The following is a 5,142-nucleotide window of genomic DNA, read 5'->3' as shown; positions in this document are numbered from 1 at the left end:
AAAAAAAATTCAATACAACGAAAACAACCTCTATCTTCAGCATTGCCATCAGCAGAAGCTCTCTACAGTTACCAAGTAAAACGACGAAAACGCGGCTTTACAGTTCTGGTTTATTATTGAGACTCTTCTCTAGGGGTGGGCTCCGCAATGGGACCCATTTTTTAACTAACTAGCTACAAATCTCTGCACCGAAAGCTACATACAAAATATTTCCATGTAAAACGTCTTTCTTTGTCATTCCTTGGTTTCTTTTGAGGTGGGGCTTTGACTAGTTGAAAAGGCGTTAGAAATCCAAGAGTAAGTTTTAGGTCCAGGGTGGAAGGAATCAAATAAAGAAAAAGAAAAGTCGGGAACGGGCCACTAAGTTTTGTCGGGGGTTGAGAAATGTTTGAACTCCCCCAAAATCAGCCAAAAACTCACCCGAAACTATCACACAGTCGTTGCTTTTAACCTTCAAGCCCTGACCCCACGCCTAGGCGTTATGCAACGACTCGATCTTCCCACAGTAAAGCGGCTCATGGTGGCCAACTTGATATCATGTATATAGTGCTTCTTTTAGCCTTTTAATTATAAAATGAATGGGCCAGGGTTTTCTCAAAGCCCATGTACTAATTGGGGAAAGGGAGGATTAGCTTACGGATTTTTTTTTTTTAAACTAAAATTACACAAGGTTTAAATATGAAGTACTTGAAATCAATGAGTGGAATATGATCAAATTGTCTTATATATCATTGACGGGGTCTTTCTCAGTAGAGTATGGGTAAAACCAATAGATCACCTCGAGATAATGTTATAGAAAACTTATAAGACAAATGGATACATAACATATGTTATTAGGAGTACAACAAACAAGACGAGAGGCATATCCGACTGAACCCTATGCTTTTCAATTATGATGGTCGTCATTTTGTCTGGTCCCCACGTTCCCAAGTGTCCATGTGTTGCATGTATTCCATAAACATGTCAAATTAGCCTAGAAATTATTTGATCTAGAATGGCCAAGGCATGACTGCCAACTTCAACAATAATGGAGGTTTGAAGGAGAGAGTTTGTGAGATCCATTTTTTGTGAGAGGGTTTGCTAAAGAATCCACACGATTGATGCCATTGTGTGGATGGATTTTTTACGCTAAATGAGTTTACAAATGAAACATGTTTCAAAATATCACCTTTGCATTTTGAACCATTGACCTTCTAGATGTTGTTTTTGTAAACGGAAGGAGTTGGAAATTTTTAGTTTCACATTGCATATGAAAGAAAAGAGTTTGTCGTCCATGTTATGGGTACTACGAGGGTAGTATTCTTTGGAAGAAAGGCTTCCTATTCTCTCGTCTCTGGGGGTTTGAGATTTATTTTCATGGGTGGGTATGGTGTATGATGATGTGAGAAGTTTCTTTTCGGATGCTGCTTTCCCAATGTCGATGGTTTGCAATTAGATGTTGGCCAGAAAGATTGCTTCAAGTAAAAATTTGTCAGGAACATTACTGACACACTCAACTTTCTAACTTTGAACGTAGTTTCTATGACTTTCTCTATTGTGTTGTTGGCGTTGGAAATCCCTTCTTGTGGGCCGTTCTTAGTGAGTACAACATCTACTTAAGGGTCTATGGGTCTATTTCATATTGGGGATTGATTTACAAGAACCCTCTTGCATACGATATATGCAGGAGACAAGACTGAGTTTCACTATCATATTTGATATCATTTTGGAGTGTGTTGGAGTATAATTTGTGTACTGTCCAAGTTTGAGTGCATTATGTACCATATATGGTTTGGAGGGAAGAATTAGCATGGATTGTTTTCGTTGTCTTTATCTTGTCTCTTGATTTTTTACCATCTCATGTACTAAGATCTGAATTTTCTTATTTTCCTCTATGCCCACTGGCATCTGCAACACATGACATAGTCCAAATTGAGTCTCTTTTGAGATATTCGGAGTAGATCCACTTGACCCATGATATCTTTTTTCTCTACTATCCTCCAAAGGAGCTCCAGGAGATCGACTTTATTAACTACTTTCACCCTTCCCAAACAAGGCCCCCATTTTCTTAGGAAGGCAGATAGAAGCCCAGCAAGCAATTTGCAAGATTTCTTTTTTGCTCACATTCTCTTTCCAAATAAAAATACTCATATGGGCCACAATATTCTTGGAGATATATCCAGAGATCCCAACCACTCCAATCCAATACAATTAAGAAGCCTAAATGGCTGCTGAAATCAATTCCAACTTGCTAGCGAAGGAGAGAAGCCTGCTCTTTAATAATTGAAGCCTTTTTATCAGTTGATCTATGATAGGGGTGCAATGATGTGCAGAGAACTTAGAGAGGATCAAAGGAAGGACGAGGTAGGCAATGGGGATGGGAATCTTGACAATTTCACAACCTATAAGGTCTTTGAGAATCTCCTGAACATTACTTGGAATTCCACTAATGAAAGATTAAGGATTTATGGGATTTATGGCGAATCCGGATATTCCTGCAAATATATTTAAGGCATCCATAACAACAATGATTGATATTGTAGTGGCTATCAAGAAAATGAAAAAAATATCTGCAACAACTATCAAGTGAGTCATCAGCTATATTTCCTTACATTTAGGTAGAGGCTCTATGAGAACAAACGGAGCATTGTATAATTCCTGCTTGAAGAGGAAAGGGCATACAAGCTTGTCCTCCATATCTCATCTCCTTGGGGAAGAGAGATATGACTAAACCAAAATAAAGAATGACTCCATGACTACCCAATACTTTCGTAGAGCCCCGAAGCAATTGAATTATCTGAGATTCTACCGCGTCGATTTGCACACTGAAACTCTATCAGAATTTCTAAATATTCAAAATAATCTAAAAACAAATTCTCCGGTCATTGATAAGCCTCAAGAAGCATCCTTGTATTGCCAAAGAGCTCCGAAAATTCTTAGATTCTCCCAAAATCTTAAAGATTCCCTATTTTTGTGAAAGGTCATAAGAAAACTGAGTTCGCCAAAGAAGAAAAAGTTGAAGGTTTAATCTACCTTCGACTGAGTCAGTGGACCCTCATTAAAGTTTGCATCCGCAATAGTAGGGGTCCACCCCTCTCGACCTAAAACAAGTGTCTAGCATATGTATAATATTTCAACTCAGTAGGTACAATGTAAAATTTTCATATGTAGTACTGTAAATAGTAATGTATTAATAATTTAGACATGCATACAGTATATGATTAATTTGGGGAGAATGTTCATTCTTTAAGCATCTAGTAGGAAGACCGGTTCAACCAGGCGGGGAAGGGTACCTAACACTCTTCCATCTCCATAACCTGATACTTACCCTCATCTTTGGATCAGATTAATTTTTTTAAGCCCTTTCCCTATGGATCGGCCTAACCCATCTGTCACATCCCGTTCACACAGAACCGGACCGGTGACTGAGTTAACTCTGGTTAACCCAAACCTGCCAGGATCATCTGATACAGTACCCCACCACAGCATACCCACATCTAAGATAAATTTTCAAAAGTTCAGCGGAAGACTTAAATTACCTGTAAATATCCCCAATATATTTGATACCAAAATTGTAGTATATAGCTAAGTACATGTGGGCCCGCAGGCATGATATTTACATAAAAAGAATAACAATTTACGTATCAAGTACACAAAAGGGGAGGTCATCAAAAGAATCAAAAAGTAAAATCCTGTACGGTGTCATTACTGCGGTCCTGCAGCACAACCCTCGCACATGCAATCAGCATCGTGCTCATACTCCTCAGGGACCCACCAATCCTCAACAGGAAACTTGACTATGGGGGTTCAGGCAGGTGACCTGCAAAATCATCTAAAAGATGTGTGCACGTGGGATGAGCTGACTAGCCCAGTAAGTGAAAAGAAGGACCACACAAACATTCACATCCATATGCACTATATGCTATGCAATTCATTTTAAATCTTATCCACCTAAACAACATTAGTAAGTCTTAGGTCATGTGCTACTCACAACCACAGTGCGTGTATGCCCCGGGTACGAGTTACTAACTCCATCCCGCGATACGCCCATAGGGTTGCAGGAGAAGGCCCACCGTGAGTACTCAGAAAAGTAAAGCATACCGACTACCGGCTCTCAACATGAAAGTAAATAACAGAAATGTAAAGGTGTCGACCTCGACAATTTAACAGCACTTGAATATACCACTGAGGTTGCCAACTGTCCTAATGACCAGTCGGCCGTATGTCTAACCGCCACAGTAACTCGACAACCGGGACCACTGCTTCCCCCCAAGTGATAACCCAACACCTCAACCCCTGTTGGGAAGGGTCGTAGCACAGGGGATGATAATCCTAAACTACATGCTCCTATATGAAAAAGTACGATTGCATAGTGCCATTACGTCTCATACCACGGGCCACCAATACACTCATGTCCAAGCCGACTATGGCGTCTAGTCTAATAATGCATCATGCACAGTAATCTAACCGTTCATCACATAAGCACATCAATCATTAACATTGAGAATGTAAGGCACAACACACATCATAAATCATTTGTTTAGAATGCACAAGTAATGCGTGCGAATGGCATACGAGGATGACTAATCTACACATAACTTGCATGATGATATGGCTAGTCTAGATACAATTTAATGATGCAAAAAAACCTTAAAATAAAGTCAAATGTCCTCTCCCCACTTACTTGTTGAGTACAAAAGCTCACGTTCGGTACGGGTGAGATTCGGCGTGAGAAATGTAAATTCTAGTAGAACCTATCATAACCGAATGAGGTTAGCATTTCACCACCTTGGGGTCAAAACTAACAATGCTTGATATTTAAATCATGTTTAAAATCATAAAAGAAGGTTGCCCACCCGTTTTGGGCCCATTCGAGCTCAAAAATCCAATTGGCGGGCCAACAGGTGGGCTGTCTAGCCCACCTGTCTTCGCCCGTCGATCCAACAGGCGGGCCAGATAGCTCGTCGGTTCAACCTATGGGCCCCCTCAGGTGGACGAGTTCACCCGTCGATCTTCGTCCGCCTATGGGAACTAAGGTGTTGTCCCAACAGGTGGGCCCCTACAGCCGCCCGCCGGTCTTCGCCCACCTGTGGGGGCGAAAATTGACTTTCACCATTGAAACATTCCTCAACCTTGGAAAAACCAAATAGGGCTGTTCCGATC

Source organism: Macadamia integrifolia, chromosome 2 (assembly GCF_013358625.1).
Source record: "Macadamia integrifolia cultivar HAES 741 chromosome 2, SCU_Mint_v3, whole genome shotgun sequence".
In the NCBI taxonomy this organism is placed as follows: domain Eukaryota; kingdom Viridiplantae; phylum Streptophyta; class Magnoliopsida; order Proteales; family Proteaceae; genus Macadamia; species Macadamia integrifolia.
This window is presented reverse-complemented; position numbering follows the sequence as displayed.